Raw genomic sequence first — 19,317 nt, forward strand, 5'->3', positions numbered from 1 at the left:
AAGAAAGAATGGAAAGAAATATAGGAGAAAATATAGAAGAAAAGGGAGAGGATGGAATGTTTTTTGGTGGGATTTTTGAGAAAAAAGAAACGGATTTTCGTTTCTCCATTGTTGTTGGAGAGTTCTTTGCTTGTGCTTGACAAAGAAGATGATGATTAAAAAAATAAAAAAATAAAGAATAAAAAGGGACACGTGGCATATAAAAATTCAAAATTCACTCGCCTATTTTGTGTGAAAAGCATGCGCATGCCACGTCATAAAAGTAGTGTATCATAGACACACATCTGAAAGGTTTGAGTATATAAAAATATTCCCGTGATGAAAATATGTGTAACGGGGATTTGGGTTACAAGGTGGTATTTTGTGTATTTTGCCTTTGAAGAAACTAACGTATTTTTAAACGAGACAAACAAAATTATATCTATATATAGGCATTGCTCAAGAGTTAGACAACCAACACACTAATACTTGAATGATACTAATAATATTTTACCAACAACAGGTTGTTGTAAAGAATATGATGTTGTATACAAGAAATTTCAGTCAATTAGCATTATTTGATATTTTTTCACTCAATTAAAGATTATCATCAATGAACGAGTTTGTATTCACAAGGGTAAAGAGTACAAAAATAATATAAGAGTTGAAGGAAGCAACGGAAAAAGTAACTTTAGACTTTTAACACTTGAGCAAAAATCTCGAGATAAAAGTTTCCATTATTATAAAACTCAACACCACTTATTCCTAGGTGGTTCCCCTGTTGAAATTTTTTTGCACGGCCAGTTTTGCGATATCTTCACCAAAATATTTGTAGCTTGAGATATCATTAGTGATTAACTTTCTCATATTTAAGTCATAACAAGAGAAAGATTTCTTGTCCTGCCTCAGAAAGAACAACATAGAATTGTCAGCGAAAGTAGAAAATGTCATTAGCTCTTGATGATTCGATTTCAAGAATAGCAGCTTGATGATCCGATTTCTTTCAGGCCATTTCAACTTTCTGCAATCGTCTAACACCAAGATATGGAGCTCATCCTTTACTAGTTGAGCGAATGAGAGTCGGCCATTCCAATCCAAGAGATTAGTGCTTCTCAACTTTGAGAAGAAACCACCACCTCTAGGGAAAGTAGTATGACCAATGTAGGTCTCATTAACCATATCCAAAACATCAACTAATGTCAAGAATCAATATCATCATCCTCCGTTTCAACGTACCAAATGCAATAAGCAACCTCCTTTCTGAAGAAAACTTTAATTCTCTTCCATTTTCGGCCATCTCGTTCACTCTTCAATAAGTTAGGTGGCATCACTTCAACGACTCGCCAAAAATAAGTTGTTTGATCACTCCCAATACCAAGAGTGGGAATTTCATAACCAAGTGAAGATTTTTTTTGATCATCTTCATGAACAGAAACTAACTTGACAGCTTGGTTAGATGGAAAAAACTCCAAGGCAATGCACAAAATAGGATTTTGTGGATTCGAGATAGCAAGGTTTTTGGCACAAGATAGGGCATCGTATGCGATATCTCAACGGATGAGGATGAGAAGAATCAGAATCAGAATTAAAATCCGAATCAAAATCTGAATCCGAACCTCAGTAGCAGATTTAAATGAGTCTTCAGATTTCTAAGATTCCTGGACCTGGCTATCCTTCAATTGTTTATCTAATTTCTTAGATAATGCACTCCCAGCCACAGTCTTGCGAGCAAGCATCTTAGTTCTTCCTTTCTTAGACAGAGATGTGGTTGAAGGTGTGATAGATGGTATGGGTGTAATTTCATTGGGTGGGGATGAAGGTTTTTCAGAAGGTTTGCCATTTCTGAGTTTGGGAGCTTTGGAAAATGAGTTTGTGTGAGAGTAGAAGAGGAGAGAAGTTTGAGAGAATTTGGATGGTTTGAAAGTTTAGAAGTGAAGAAACAAAAAACTCTCAATCAATATAAAGTGGAGGAGTTCACTTGAGTAACGGAAGCTTTTGCAGAAGTCTAATCAAACTGCAAGTCAGTTTGAAAAGACGTTCAAGACTATCCCTAGAATCTAGGCACTTAATGCGGTTAGGACTCCTCTTAAACGGAACTGGTTCATTTGTAACGGATAAGTCCAAAAAGGATTTGGGATTAGATGGGACTCTTCTTTTAATCATATTCCAAATATAGTTATTTCAAATTATGCTGAGTGTAGAATACATATCAAGTAATCTTGATGAACCAGGTTCTTCACTGAGAAATCTTTTGTGTAAGTCTAAATTTTTAAAAAAAATAGAGATAATATCATTAGAGATTAATTGGTCATTTTAGCACATGGCACAAGAGTATACTATTGAAAGTATGAGACTGAGCAAAATCTAATCTAACTCTATACAAAATTACAGATTTTCTAACTAAATAAAATTTCATCAAATTCCTTTTTTTCCTCTTTTTTTTTCAATTGTGAAATTTTGAACTGGTCTTTTTAGATGATCTTAATCATCCCTATTTCTAACATGTTCCTTTCAAAGCAATCTCTAGTTAGAGCTTTTGTAAAGATATCAGTTATTTGCTTGTCAGTGGCATAAAATTCCACAGTGATCAAATCCTTTCCATAGTTGTCCCTCGAAAAGCGATGCCTAACATCTATGTGCTTAGTTCTCTTGTGATGAACAGGGTTTTTAGTCATACTAGTTGCACTAGTGTTATCAAAAAAGATGGGGATACAACCAACATCAATTCCAAAGTTCATTAACTGCTGTTTGATCCACAATAATTGAGCACAACATGAAGCAACAACAACATACTCAGCTTTAGCAGTAGATAAGGCCACAAAATTTTACCTTTTGGTGGCCCAAGACACAAGATATGAGCCAAGAAAGTGTGACATACCTGAGGTGCTCTTTATATCCACAAGAAAAAATGTATAATTAGTATCAGCATATCCCGCTAGATTGAAATTACTACCTTTTTGGATACCATAGACACAGGTCAGTGGTGCCTTTTAGGTATCTCAAAATCCTCTTGACAACAGTCAAATGAGACTCCTTTGGATTCGCTTGAAATCTTGCACAAAGGCCTACACTGAAAGCGATATCAGGTTTGCTAGCAGTGAGATACAACAATGAGCCAATCATTCCCCTATAGAACTTCTGATCAACAGATGAACCAGGTTCATCTATATCCAACTTTGTAGCTGTTGCAATAGGAGTGTCAATTTCTTTGGAATCTTCCATTTTAAACGTTTTAAGCAACTCTTTTACATATTTCTGTTGATGGATCATAGTTCCATTTGAATTTTATTTAATTTGTAAGCCTAAAAAGATATTAAGCTCACCCATCATGCTCATTTCAAATTCACTCCCCATTAGTTTAGCAAATTCTTTACTTAACTTATCAGTAGTTGCTCCAAAGATTATATCATCAACATATATCTGAACTACCAAAAGATCTTTACCTTTTTCTTTCAAGAATAAAGTATTGTCAATTTTACCTCTCTTGTAGTCATGCTCAAGAAAAAATTTTGATAGTCTTTCATACCATTCCCTTGGAGCCTGCTTGAGCCCATATAGTGCCTTGTCAAGCTTGTACACATGATCAGGACATTCTTTGCTTTCAAAGTACGGAGGTTGCTTAACAAACACTTCTTCTTTTAGATAGCCATTGAGGAAGGCACTCTTGACATCCATGTGGTGAAGAGTGAATTTCATGTAAGTAGCAAAAGCTATGAGGAGTCTTATTGCTTCCAACCTTGCAACTGGAGCAAAGGTTTCATAATAGTTTATACCCTCATCTTGGCTATATCTTTGAACCGCCAATCTTGCCTTGTTTCTTGTAACTGTTCCATCTTCATCAAGTTTGTTTCTGAAGACCCATTTTGTGCCAATTATTGATCTGTCCTTAGGTCTTGGTACCAGATGCCAGACTTGACTCCTTTCAAATTGGTTGAGTTCATCTTGCATTGCATTTACCCAGTCTGCATCAAGCAAAGCCTCAGCAATATTTTTAGGTTCAATAAGAGATAAGAAAGCATCAAAAGCACAAAGATTCTTTAATGAAGATCTGGTTTTGATTCCAGAGGTTGGATCAGTAATTATGTTCTCAATGGGATGAGAACTCTGATAATTGTAAGATTCCATGACCAGCTGGTTTCCCCTTGATGTTCCTTCAATGTTTTGTTGCTGAGGAACAAGTTCATAGACAGGTTCCCTTGAGGTTTGAGGATCATTTCCTCTTTGTTTTATTCCCCCTGTCATGTTGTACCATCTCCTGTTCCTTCCTCTAGTGCAGCTTCAGTCTGGGCTATGGTTTCATTTTAGTTTCTTACCATCGCAATTGCTTCATCATCATGTTCCTGTCTCTCAGAAAGAATGTTAGTTTCATCAAAAACCATATGAACACTTTCTTCTACACACATAGTTCTTTTTTTATAGACCTTATAAGCTTTACTATGTGAAGAATATCCCAAGAACACTCCCTCGTCACTTTTGGGATAAACTTACCTAGGGAGTCTTTACCATTATTGTGCACAAAGCACTTGCATCCAAATGCCCTAAGATGGGATATGTTTGGTTTTCTCCCTTTAAGTAACTTATAGGGAGTATTCTCTACAAGAGGTCTAGTCATGCACCTATTTATGATATAGCATGTAGTGTTTACAGTTTCTGCCCAGAAGCTATGGGGAAGTTTACTAGAAAGAAGCATAGTCCTAGCCATATCTTCAAGTGTCATATTCTTTCTTTCAACTACTCCATTTTGTTGTGGAGTCCTAAGAGCAGAGAATTAATGATCTATGCCATGCTCATCATAAAATTCAGCAAATTTAGCATTCTCAAATTCAGTGCCATGATCAGACCTAATTGATGCAAGTTGATTACCTAGTTATTTCTGAGTTTTTCTAACAAAAGATGTAAACACGTCAAATGCTTCATCTTTAGATGTTAAAAATAATGTCCAAGTAAACCTAGAATAATCATCAACAAGCACCATCACATATCTTTTACCACCTCTGCTTAATGTTCTCATTGGACCACAAAGATCCATATGGACCAGTTCCATCATCCTGGTGGTGCTTACCATTTTCTTGCATTTAAAAGAGGATCTTACCTGCTTCCCCCTTGCACAAGCCTCACAAACTTTATCTTCCTTGAAGTTGATGTTAGGCAGCCCTATCACCAGGACCTTGGAGACTAATTTGTTAAGTTGACTCAGACTAGCATGTCCAAGTCTCTTGTGCCAAATGAGGGGATCATTATCCAACACACTTAAGCAAGTGAGTTTATTTTCTGAAAGTGTGGACAGATCTACAACATATAGATTGTTCACTCTTTTTCTCTGCAAAACAATCTTGTCAGTGGTAAGATTAATCACAAAGTATTTGGTGGAGGTGAATGCTACCATGTTACCTCTATCACATAATTGTGATACACTTATTAGACTGTACTTTAGTCTATCTATCAAGTAGACATTCTCAATAGAGTGAGAATCAGTCTTACCTATTCTTCCCATTTCCAAAGGAGACATTACCTCCTTTGAGGTCCTCAAGTGAAAGGAATTAGTTCTTGTTTCTTATCATATGCTTTGAGCAGCCACTATCCATGTACCATATTTGGCTGCTCCCCTTCACTTGAACCTGCAAAAGAAAATCAAGGGTTAGTCTTAGGAACCCAAACTAGTTTGGGTTCTTTTATATAGGCAAAAGGATAAATCAAATTCTTTTTAGCCCACCTTGGTAGCCTATTTTTCCCTTGAACAAATTCTTTATTCTTTTGACTTGCCTTTTCTTTTGCAGTGCATTCACTTTTATAGTGACCTGTTTTACCACAGTGTGTGAAAATCTTGTTTTCAAGAAGTGTGAGATACTTGCTTTTAGGATCCCATTTAGGTGCCAGGTTCCTTTGCCAAGTCCTCTTCTGTTGCTACTATGATGTTTCTGTTGCCATGAAAGTGCATCGGAGGACCTGTTCCATTTACAAGTTCTGTCTAGATCATGCTTGACCTTGCTTAAATCCTCCTTTAGAATTCTTACCTGCTCATCCCTTTTATATAGCTCATCTTTCATGTTACTTACATTTTCTTCTAGAGTGAGTTGTGTGTGATCAGCTATCCTTTTACCTGTTCCTAATTTCAGTTTTAGATTTTTAGATCTAAGCTCTAGGACAGTTGAGTCAAGTGCATGAACCTGGTTCTTCAACACAGCGTTTTTACTTACAGTTTCACTAACCTTAAGTTCCAGGTTTTTACACTTAGCCTTCAAAATCACACATTCTTTAGACAACTGTTCCTTTTCATTGTTTACATCCTCAGATTCATCAATCAGTTCAAGAAGTAACTAAGACAACCGTTCTTTAGACAATAATTTAATTTTGTCTTTGAGATGAATTACACTTACCTCAGTTTCTTCATCAGATTCTCCAATGGCCATAAGTGCTTGTTCATCCCATCATCATCATATGAGATTTCATCTGAGCTTTCTCCCCAAGCAGCGACCATAACCTTGGTTGATCCTTTGTTGTTGCTTTTCTTGGGTTGAATATGTTCCTTCTTCCTGTTTCTTCATTCAGCTCTTTCCTTCTTTCACTCAATTTCCCATTGAGGACAGTTTTTGATTTGATGATCAGCCTTTCCACACTTGTAGCATCCATCATTGGTTTGCTTCTCAGAAACTTTTGATTTACTATAGCTTCCACTTCTTGAAGGACCCTTTCCTCTCCTCAAGTACTTCTTGAAGTCCTTGGTGATCATAGCCACTTCATCATCTTCTAGATCAGAACCTTCAGTGATTCTGAGTGCCAGGCTCCTTTCCTTCTTAGGTACATTCATTTTTATGGTTTGTCTCCTAAGTTCATAAGCAGTGAGATTTCCAATTGACTCATCCAATGGGAGAGTGGTAATATTCTTTGATTTCTGAATGGCAGTAATTTTGCTCTCCCAAGTAACAGGCAGAACCCTTGTCAAAATCTTCTCAACTCTATCTTCTTCAGGAATAATCCTTCCAAGAGACTTTAGTTCATTTTTCAATGTAGTGAACCTTGTGTACATCTCTTAAATGGTTTTCTCTTCCTTCATGGTAAAGTTCTCATATTGAGAATACAGTAGAGTTGCCTGGACCTTTTCACTTGAGGTGTTCCTTCATGGGCCACTTGTAAAGTGTCCCAGATTTCATTACAGTGGTACATCTTTGGATTCTACTGTACCTGGACTCTTGGCTTTAGCATTCTTTTTCCATTTCCTCAAGTCCTCAGCAGTGCAATCAGCTCTTGTCTTTGGCATCTCTACTCCTTCGGCATTTATCTTCATAGTAGCCAGTGGTCTATCTGTGACAATGTCCCATAGCTCATAATCTTCTTCTATGATGTGTTCTCTCATTCTGTTTTTCCACCAAGAGTAATACTGGTCGTTGAAGAATAGTGGCCTAGCAGTGGATTGCCCTTCCCAGTTTCCAGGTGGTGCACTCATCTTGATCTTCTCCTAAGGTGTTAGCCTCTTCAAGGATAACCTGCTCTGATACCAATTGATGTTTTATACGTCAATGCCACACAAAAGGTGGGGGTGATTTATGTGGCATCTAATTTTCGCGTGTACTTACTACAGAAGGACCTGGTTCTTCTAAGTGTTCCTTAACTTACTGTTGCTGAAGTAATAAATGTGGAAAGTAAAAAAATAAAAGTATTTTTACATGGAAAATACCTGGCTCAAAAGGTGAAAAAATCAAAACCTACTTCTCAGTAAGATTTTCCCCCAACACTTCACTAAATCAATGAGCTAAAATAACATTTACAATTTGTAAACCTAAGGATTAACTCTAATCCCGTTGTGGCAACCAGCCTCTAGATGTTGCGACAACTTCAAATTAACTCTAACTTGAATAGTGAGAGTACCTATTACAATTACCCCTAGATAAAGCTGAAAGGTACAATTTGAAAACCACCTACAACAATTGAACTAGAATAAAAGACAAACATTTGGAACTGGTTCTTCTATCTGGGTCATGTAGCTTCAGGTTCGCACACTTGAATCACACAAGAATTGTTTGCAAAATGTCTTGTTATTTTGCTCTCAACTCACGTTTAACTTCTGCTTTTGTGCGTTACCGTAGAATGAGAACATCCTGCAATATATAAAGTTAGTAGAATGGGAAATAACTAGAGTTCTAATGCTACTCTTTCTTGTTAGAAGAGTTCTAGTTATCCTCAACTTCTAACTCCTTCCTTATCTTGGATAGTGTTCTCTTTGAGTAAGGAGTCCTTCTCCTTATCAATTATGCAACCTTTTTCGATCAGGATATATCATATATAACAAGTTAAGCTTATCTCCTTCACGTGCATTCCTCATGCTCGAATCTGTCCGTGTCTATATACACAGGGATGAACTTGGTTCATGCCTGAGCTTCCTTTATCAATCTTCAAAACAAAACTTCACTTTGGACCAACAACTTCAAACATAATAAAGTACTGAACTTTTTCCACTTGATGGTTCCATTCATTTAGCATTGGTATTTCTTGTACTTGTGATTCCATATACTCAAGTCCCGTGGTTTGCTAACAATTACGGACCAGAATCAAGTGATCTCTAAATAGCCTAAACTTGACTACGATTAGCCACTTTGCTGTGTTAGTCAAATAATAAATAATGTGATAAACACTACCATGCTTTCTCAAGGGCTTCCTATTAAAATGTGAAATTAGGAGGGCAAAAGAGCTTTGCTTTCCTACGATATTTGTAAATCGCTAGTTAACAATGTGCTCAAATGAATTTCTGATTTTTAAGTCACAGCTAGATGTATGATGTTTATAATTTTACTTATAAAAGGATGAGTCTCTTTATTCAAGTTAGCCATCGTTCATCTAGAGTATCTAATTCGCAAGCTTTTGAGTCTAGTAGAAGGGAGCCTTGGCGTAACTGGTAAAGTTGTTGCGATGTGACCAGGAGGTCACGGGTTCGAGCCGTGGAAACAACCTCTTGCAAAAAATGCAGAGTAAGGCTACGTACGATAGACCCTTGTGGTCCGACTCTTCCCCGAACCCCGCACATAACGGGAGCTTAGTGCACCGGGCTGTCCTTTTAAGCTTTTGAGTCTAATAACCTTTCCTGTTTGTTTTTCCTGACTTAAGGACCTACTTGCATGCTGTTATACAAGCTAACTTAGCAGTGTCCACATGCAAAGCTGTCAGCATTATTTGATATGCTTGACATCATAAGGCTTCAAAGTTTTCTATTTTCAGAAGAAATGAGTATTTTTTGAGACATCAGTTTAATAGTTGGACATAGTTATGGTTATATAATTTTTTTATTTTCTCAAGGATAATGTTTACAACAAAACCATGTTCAGGTTTAGGAACTTTCAGGGATGTCTATCTAGACATATATAATCAGACGGTACAACTCTCTTTAGCAATTTTATTGTGAGGGATACTTTGTTCCAAGTTTTTAACTTTATTTCAGTGATTATCTGATATTAACTTTATTGCAGTGGACAGCTTATAGGACTGAAGGTATGTACATATTTGGTCTTAGGTTACTAAACCATACAGGCCATAGTGTTGGCTGTCCATAAATTACTGTCAGTTGATTTTCTTGACAAATTTAAGCCAGCATGTTATTCTTGTGGATTAGTACCAGTCCATTATCATAATATCTTCACCAAATTAAAAATAAGCTTCTATATTCTTAAGCACCGAGGTCCACACAAGCTCTGCAGTAACACAACACAAGTAGACACTGGTTGGTTTTGTTCTTCTTTGACCACAAACATTGCAGGTCCTATGACCTTCTTATTGACTTATGAAACTGGAAAAATTATTCTAAACTTTATCCATTCTCTATTATTATTTCCAATAATAAATCATCCTAATTTGACCATTTTATAAAGTACTTAACTGAAGCACCACTTGGAACCATAACATTAGTTTTTGGTCATAAGAACCAACTTGTATCCTGAGCCATCGCTTTAGCACTATGGATGATCAGATTTTTTGTCTAAACTTCTCAGGATATTCCCCTCATAGATTCAGATTTCATGATTAGTCATTGGAATAGTGACCACAACTTTCAAGAAGATGAGATTTCCATCTGGTATTTGTTGTGAATATCAGTAGGATCTTCTGCTTTAGAGTAATTCCGAAGTCTAAATAGTATGATAATGAGTTGGAAGGCAAAGCCATGTGATACTTCAGGTGCTATTGTCTTAAGCCGGTGCCCACATAATGCCTATTTTAATGCAAATCACTAGGTTTCTACAACTTGTCGTTCTCCTATCTATATTAACACATACAAAGAAGACTTCACCATAACAGCTCTCAGAAATACTTGAAACCATACAAAGCTTTTCTCTGCTCTTAAGGTCCTTACTAATTCTTCCCTTCCTTATTTTCTTATCTGTATTGAACTAAACAACCATGGCTATTCGTATGCCTCGTATAATCAAGAAGTCTTCTACAGCTGGAGATGTTCCGAAGGGCCACTTTGCTGTTTATGTTGGGGAGAAACAGAAAAAGAGATTTGTTATCCCCATATTATTCTTGAGCCAACCTTTATTTCAAGACTTGCTTAATCAAACTGAGGAAAAATTTGGCTTTGACCATCCTATGGGTGGTGTCACAATTCCTTGCAGCGAGGATGTGTTCGTTGATGTTACTTCTCGCTTGAGTACGATTTGAGTCTTTTTCTTTCACAGTTTTGTAAAGAACTAACCTGGATTTTCAGCTTGAACATTAGAAGAGTTAGGAAAAGACACATCATTTATGCCATATCACTGGAAATTAGATAGAGGGGGCTACTGTTAGCTGCAACAGTAGATCCCAATTGAATGTAATTTTGTAAAGAGACAAACATCATATTCTTTAGCAAATGATATATATCTATTCAGATTCATTCTTTAGCCAATTGGTTTTTCAGTGTCCTTGTTGGATAAATTTCTTATCAAGATTCCATTCTTTGCACAACATGGGAATTGGAGCTTCTAAAGTGCTAAAGTCTATGTTAATTAACTCTAAAGAAGACACCATATATATGACCTTATCCTGAACAGTGAAATACTTTTGCAATGACAATGAACAAAACTTTATATCTGCAGCAGAATTTTCAAAATATGAAAGAAGTGACATTAAAATATCACACTCCATCAGATATTTTCCTTCTCTGGTCTTCTTAAAACTGAGGGATAATTCTGATCTGAAAAGTTGATTAATCATCAGATTAAATGACTTATTATATGAAAACAGAAATTGTAGTTATTTAAGTCAACTTATTTCTAAAAGCATCGATAAGTACAGCTGTATTTACTCTATGGTTCCATAAAATAGTGACCATGTAGAAGTAACTAATGTTGCTTGTTTGCAAGTTATTGAATCCAAACCCATAACTGTATGTGTCTTAAATACTTCAACATAATATATTTTTGCCATATATATTTGTTCTCCAAAGTATATTTCATAATATGATTTCTGTAATTAGTCAAATTTGTAAATTTAGTACATCAAAGAATTCCAAAGATCAGGTGTTTGTTTATCATAATCTGCGGAATCTTCGTAGCGATTAGATTGTGATGCATGCTATGTTCCAACTTCAGACAAAAGGTAGGGACTAAAGATATGAATACTTTGACAATTAGTTGGAAGGCAAAACCATGTTACTTCAGAATTCTCTGAGTTGCCATTGTCCTATATAAACACTTTCAAGAAGGTGTTTACCACCACTACTCTCAGCAAAACTTCAAAGTATTCAAAGATTTCTCTGCTTTTGAGGTCTTCAGTAATTTCTTCTTTCTTTTTTCATCCATACTTAACAAGAGATAATGGCTATTCATATGCCTCGTATAATCAAGAAGTCTTCTACAGTTGGAGATGTTCCCAAGGGCCATTTTGCTGTTTATGTTGGGGAGAAGCAAAAGAAGAGATTTGTGATCCCCATATCATTCTTGAGTCAACCTTTATTTCAAGACTTGCTTAGTGAAGCTGAGGAAGAATTTGGCTTCGATCATCCGATGGGTGGTGTCACAATTCCCTGCACTGAGGACGTCTTTATCGACCTCACTTCTCGTTTAAGGAACTGATAAAGAAACTTGCTTTCTCAGTTTGTAGCGTACAAAAGCAGGATACACAGTCTGTATAGAAAAAACAATTTTTTATGTTAGAATGAGGTGGTAACTAGTTATCACTGTCAGATTAGGTAGATTAGTGAACTTTAGCTCCACAAAGACTGATTGTTTGTCCATGTCAAAGAGACAAACGACTTTACTTTTTTCTACTTCAAAGAAATTGAAGTATTGAACCTTTTCCAATTGATGGTTCTATTCTATTACTATTGAATTGTTTTCTCCTTATGACTCCCTAATTCCTCTCATAGAATATTTATGCTCAAGTCTCATGTGTTGCTAACCATTATGAGCCAGAATCAATTTCTGAAGTGGCCCAAACTGGTCACAATTTTATGTTAGTCAAAGGATGACTACAGTTGAAAATTTATGTGGAATTACACTGCTATTACTCTAGCTCAAGTTTCCAAGAGCTGCAGCTTTTGGGAAGCAACAACTCCAACTGAGAGTAATATAAAAACTAAATGATGTAACAAAATTAATATTACATTGATCCTTCATATGCATTGATGCACCAAGCTGAACAGGCTGACATTGGTATTGATACTTAATGTTCGTTCTTCAAAGTACTCTTAAATTAGCTAAATGCTGCACATACCTGTATTGAATCGTTCCTGCAAACAAGTCCTTGTAACTTAAGATAAAATCTACATGTTCGACCTATGGCTTTCCTAATAAAATATGTACAACAAAGGTGAAACAGCTCTTTGTTTCCTAAAATTTCCCAAATAACTAATTAAAAATGTGCACTATGAATATATGTAGTTACTCAAATTTACAAAGGATGAGACTCTTTATTCAAGTCAACCATCCTTCATATGGAGTACTAGCCAATGCTTAGAGTAACTTACCTAATGTGCAAGCTTTTGTTTACAATGACCTAACAGCAGACTTAAATCTAGCTCGAATGTTGGTCTTTATTGTTCTTATTTGACCGAAACTTCAGAATTTTCTGGCAGGACATAATAGTACAATTTTCATATGCATAACATGGTTCCTTTGGTTCATGTTCTTATGTTTAGAGTTGATACAATTCTCATATCTAGATAGCTACTTAAAGAATCATTTTTTTACTTTAGGAGCTCCTTGCAAGCTGCAACACAAGTTAACAGTGCCCACATGCCAAGCTGTCAGCATTAATTTGTCTAGCATTTTTGAGACCTCCACTCATAAATTTTAACCAAGAGTTAAGATTAGCCACATTTATTGGATTAAGTTCAGGGCCATGTTTGGAAGCACCTGCAGGAACATCCCACTTCCTTTTGTTCTATTGGTATGTGGTGATGGATAAATCCATATTTTTTGAAAAATAAATGCTTACTAGAACATACTAAGTTAAAGGTAGGGCCTATTGTCTTGAACCAATGTGACTTAGAGTCATCAATACTTTGGCAATGAGTTGAAAGGCAAAACCATGTTACTTCAGGTGCTATTGTCTTCAGCTTGTACCCACAGAATTACTCTTCACCACTGATTAACAGGATAATATGAGTTGCCATTGTCCTATATAAACACTTTCAGGAAGGTGTCTACACCACAACTCTCAGCAAAATTTAAAAGTATTCAAAGCTTTTCTCTGATTTTGAGGTCTTTAGTAGTCCATTCTTTATTTCCTCATCTATACTAAAGCTAAAAGAATCATGGCTATTTTAATGCCTCGCGTAATCAAGAAGTCTTCCACATCTGGAGATGTTCCCAAGGGGTATTTTGCTGTGTATGTCGGGGAGGAGCAGAAGAAGAGATTTGTGATTCCGATATCATTCTTGAACCAACCTTTATTTCAAGACTTGCTTAGTCAAGCTGAGGAAGAATTTGGCTTCGATCATCCTATGGGTGGTCTCGCAATTCCCTGCAGCGAGGATGTCTTCATCGAACTTACTTCTCGTTTGAGGAACTGAGACAGAAACTTGTTTTCACAAATTTTGTAGAGCAGTAAAGCAGGATTTTCACAGTTTGTATAGTTGAAGAGTTAGAGAAAACTGTAGTTAATGTTAGAATGAAGAATGTTAGTGAACTTAACTCCACAAAGCCTGATTGTTATTCATGTCAAAGAGATGTCTGTCTCTTTATTTTTTCCATTTCAAAGATATTGAAGTATTAAACGTTTATCACTTAATTGTTCCATTCAGTTCTCATTGATATCTTTTTCTCTGTAAGATTCCATATGCTCATGTGCCGTGGTTTGCTAACAATTACGAACCAGAATCATGTGATCTCTAATTAGCCTTAACTTTACCATAATCAGTCACACTGCTGTGTTAGTCAAATGATAAATACACCTAGAATTTTACATAGAACTAAGCTACAATTAGAAAAACTCGATAATGTGATAAAACGCCATTGCTCTAAGTCTTCCTTTTACAATGGGAATTTAGGAAGGCGAATGAGCTTTTCTTTCCTAAGATATTCTCAACAACTAGTTAACAATGTGCTCAATTGAACTTATGATTTTTAAGTCACAGCTGGATGTATGTAGTTTATAATCCTACTTACAAAAGGATGAGTCTCTTTATTCAAGTTAACCATCCTTCATCTAGAGTAGCTAATTCGCAAGCTTTTGAGTCTAATAACCTTACATCTGATGCACATTTTGATCTGTTTTTTTCTTCTTTGTTCTTATTTAACCAAAACTTGAGAATTTCCTGTTAGGATATAAGATATTGTTTCATACGTCTCATATCTAAAGAGTTATTTTTAATGTCATTTTTTACTTAAGGACCTACTTGCAGGCTGCTTTACAAGCTAGCTTAGCAGTGTCCACATGCAAAGCTGTCAGCATTGCTTGATATATGTTTGGAATCATAAGACTTCAAAGTTAACTATTTTAAGAAGAAATGAGCATTTTTTGAGACATCAGTTTAATAGTTGGAAATTATGGTTATATAAAAAATTTATTTTCTCAAGCTGTATTTCAAGACTTGCTTTGACTTGCTGAAGAAGAATTTGGCTTTGACCATCCAATGGGTGGTGTGACAATTCCCTGCACTGAGGACTCGTTCATTAATCTTACATCTCGCTTGAGGAAGTGAGAAGGAAATCAACCAGTCACCAGATTTTGCTACTCAGTTTTGTAAAGTAGGATCTCCAGAGTGTACAGTTCAGGAGTTAGAAGAAACAGTAAGTTGAAGTTAGAATGAGGAGAGTTACCACTCTCTGACTAGGTAGCCTAATGAATTTAGCTCCATAAAGAATGGAAATGTAATACCTTTGTCTCTTGATTAAGAAGACATTTTTCCACTTCAAAAGAAATTGATGCGATGAAAGTTTTTACTTCTAAGGTTCCATTCAATATCATATATTGATTGAATAATTCATTGCAATTGAAAAATTCTTGCTCAAGTTACTTGGTTTTCTAAGTGCAGCTGAATCTAATAAAAAAGTTATTTTGAAGATGTGATAAAAGCTACCATTGCTTTTGTTTCCAATGACCTTATCGAGCTCGTTGATCGGTTTTCTTTGATCTTACTTGATCCAAGATCCTAAACATTTACACTGCTGATTAAAACGAATGTAAGCTAATTACCCATAATAAGACATGATACCTGCACTTTTCTCGAGTACTCAAGACAAATTTCTGGCAATAACATGGTTATGACTCATAATTTAATGGAAATAGACTCAAGGACATGTAAATAGCCTTCTGTTCTCTGCTATTTGGAAACATTTCTCATGTAAATAACTCTAGTAATTCTGGAAATTTGTGGGCTACTCAGCTAACCAGATCTAGCGACATGCAAATTAGTCGACTATCATTTTTCTAGGGCATGAATTCTATATGAGAGAAAAAGAGAAGAAGAAGAAATGAGGGAGAGGAAGACCACTGTATTTCGTTAGAATAGAATTCTTATTACAATTAGGTACTTAACAGTGCATTTATAACAAACACTGTACTGTTAAGTAACCGCCCTAACTGACTAACCCTTCCAGATTCTTTAATTGCTAAATGACCCCCCCTAACTACTCAAGTCATCATTTCTACACTTCAATACTCCCCATCAAGCTGGAGAGTGGAAGACATCTAACATTCCTAGTTTGGACAATAATAGATGATGTTGTGCAGCTCACAAACCTTTGGTCATCAAATCTGCTAGATGTTGCTTGGTGGACACATACTCAGTAGTTATCAGTCCTGTCTTGATCCTTTCCTTCACAAAATGACAACCAATTTCTATATGCTTGGTTCGCTCATGAAATATGGGATTAGCTGCTATTTGCAAAGCAGCTTTGCTGTCACAGTGCAAGTGCACTGGTTTGATCACACTATTTCCTAGTTCTTCTAGTAAGCCAACCATCCAAACTGTCTCTGCAAATGCTGCAGTCATGCTCCTATATTCTGCTTTGTTGATTGTTTGTTGCTTCTTATATTTCCAGGACAACAGAGAATCTCCTAGTTTGACAATGTATCCCGTAGTTGATCTCCTAGTATTTGGGCATGCTGCCCAGTCTGAGACACAAAACACTGTCAGATTGTTTGCTTCTCCTTTCTTCAGCAGTAAACCCAAGCCTGGAAATCCCTTGATATACCTCACCACTCTTAAGGCTACATCTAAGTGTGATTGTTTAGGATTATGTATAAATTGACTCAATACTTGCACAGCAAAGCTTATATCTGGCCTTGTAATGGTCAAATAAAGCAGCTTTCCTATCAGTTTTTGGTATTTTCCTGCATCCTCCAATTGCTTATCTTCTGTATTCCCAACATGGTTGTCATAGTCCACAGTAATTAGCTTATGATTGAGCTCCATTGGAGTTGCCACTAGCCTGCATCCACTCAAACCTGCCTCTGAAATGAGTTCCATTGCATACTTCCTCTGGTTCGATACAATTCCTCCCTGTGATCTTAGAATCTCTATTCCAAGAAAGTATCTCAATTCCCCTAAGTTCTTCATTTTGAAATTTTGATGAAGAATCTTCTTTACTTCTGTAATCATATCGAGAGAATTCCCAGTGATCAACAAATCATCCACATACACCAAGATGATCACAATGTTCTTGCCACATTTCTTGGTAAAAAGTGAATGGTCATATGAGCTTTGAGAATAGCCAGCTTGCAGTAAAGCATTTGAAAGCTTAATGTTCCATTGCCTTGAGTCTTGTTTCAAACCATAGAGGGATTTCAACAATCTACATACCTTGTACTCCCCCTGTTTGTGAAATCCCAGAGTTAGATCCATATAGACCTCTTCTGTGAGATCACCTTGTAAGAAGGCATTATTGATAACCATTTGAAACAATGGCCAACATTTAGAAGCAGCAATATTGATAATTGTTCTCACTGTAACCATTTTGTCTACAGGTGAGAAAGCCTCATGGTAATCCAATCCAGCTTGGTGTGTGTAGCCTTTAGCCACTAACCTTGCTTTGAACCTGTCCACCTCTCCATTTGCCTTGTATTTTATTTTGTATACCCATTTTGAGCCTATAGCTTGCTTCCCAATAGGAAGGTCTACAATCTCCCAAGTCTGATTATCTTATAGTGCTTGTATCTCCTGTTTCATCGCTTCTATCCATTATGGATCCTGTGCTGCCTCTTTGATGGATTTAGGTTCCACAAGAACTGATAAAGCTTGTAAATAAGCTTGATATGCTATGGTAAGATAATCATACCTAATATGATTGGAAATTGGAAACTTGCAGTTCCCAAACAGCATTGTAGTAGTCACATAATCCTTCCTCCATATGGGAGGAGTTATCTTTCTAGGTTCTCTTTGAACAGGTTGTGTAGGTAAGTTTGTTGTTGCTGGTGCATGCTCTTGCTCAGCAACAGATTCTATAGGAAGAACTTCTTCTGATCCCTCTCTTAATGCTGAATTTGGAGTATCCATCTGCTTTAGCAGTGCAAGGATTGGGGCTATTTCTTCCTGCTCCTAGTCTGCAGAGGCATCATCACTTTCATGAGAGCTAATGGCATCCTGATTCATAGATGAACCAGTATTTTTTTGAGTTACAGATTATATGGGTGTTGGACCAGAAGTGGGCTCTTCTGATGAGATAAGCACCTGGTGAAACATATCATCAGCTTCAACACCTATATCCTTGAAAGGAAATCTTCTTTCTTGAAAAACCACATCCCTTCTTACAAAAAATGACTTATGTTCAAGGTCATACAGCCTGTAGCCCTTTTGTATTTCTGAATACCCAATGAATATTGTCTTCCTAGCCTTATGTGCAAACTTATCTTCCCTAGGCAAGGTTGTTGCATGACAATGGCAACCAAACACCCTTAGATGATCAACCTTAGGTTCCTTGCCACATAACAGTTCATAGGGAGTTCTTCCCTTTAAAACTGGTGTAGGCAGTCTATTGATCACATATACTGAAGTCTTAACACAATCTCCCCAAAATCTTATAGGAACTCCACTTTGAAATTTCAATGCTCTAGCCATCTTTAAAATGTGCTTGTGCTTTCTTTCCACAGTTCTATTTTGTTGTGGTATATAGGGGCAACTAGTTTGATGAATAATACCATAAGAAGACAACAAGCTATCACACTGTGCATTACAAAATTTTGTCCCATTATCAGATCTTAAGTACTTGACATTAGCACCAAAATGGTTGTTTATTATCAGCAGAAAGTTTTTTAGAACTACACACACTTCACACTTTGATTGTATCGAACATGCCCAAGTGTATCTACTGTAATCATCTACTATTGTAACAAAATATCGTTTCTTATCATAAGTTGGAACCTTGTATGGTCCCCAAACATCCAAATGAAGAAGTTGGAAGATACTAGTGTAATTTGAAACACTAGTTGGAAATTTTATCCTACATTATTTTGCAAGAGGGCATACATAACAAGATCTTGTTTCTACAATACTGATTTTATTCTTCAAAGCTGATAAGTGTTGTAATGATTTTATTGAGGCATGTCCCAATCTATAGTGCCACAAGACTGTTTCTGCTCCCTCCTTTGCAATTGTGCCTGCCACTAGTGCTTTATTTTCTGTATCTCTTTGCTTTATTATGTACAATCCTTCATGTTCTCTACCAATCCCCAATACCTTGTCACTGTAGAGTCCCTGCAACACACAGAAGTCAGGGTAGAAGGCATCCAAACAACTGAGGTCTTTGGTGAGTTTTGACACTGATAGCAAGTTAAATTTAAAATCTGGTACATGAAGCACATCTTTCACTTTCTGATTTCCTAGAATCTGTGCATTTCCTGTATGTGTAATGTTTGAAGTCTTCAACCTTCCATGTTTGTGGAACATTCTACACCTGTAGGTTTGTTTAGCAGTCCTACTAGTTGCTTGTA

At 36.4% G+C, this 19,317-nt stretch overlaps 1 long non-coding RNA gene across 1 annotated transcript in view; it reads right to left on the reverse strand.

Annotated features, from left to right (window-relative positions):
• Nucleotides 1-13,156, reverse strand: part of LOC138899474 (uncharacterized) — a 77,089-nt gene extending 63,933 nt beyond the window's left edge. Inside the window, exons 1-2 of the long non-coding RNA XR_011411140.1 lie at nt 12,911-13,156; nt 11,801-12,068 (exon numbers count right to left, since the gene is read on the reverse strand). This is a non-coding gene — a long non-coding RNA (uncharacterized lncRNA). The remainder of the gene's footprint in view (nt 1-11,800; nt 12,069-12,910) is intronic.
• Nucleotides 13,157-19,317: the final 6,161 nt, after the last annotated feature.

This window comes from Nicotiana tomentosiformis, chromosome 1 (assembly GCF_000390325.3).
Source record: "Nicotiana tomentosiformis chromosome 1, ASM39032v3, whole genome shotgun sequence".
Classification (NCBI taxonomy): domain Eukaryota; kingdom Viridiplantae; phylum Streptophyta; class Magnoliopsida; order Solanales; family Solanaceae; genus Nicotiana; species Nicotiana tomentosiformis.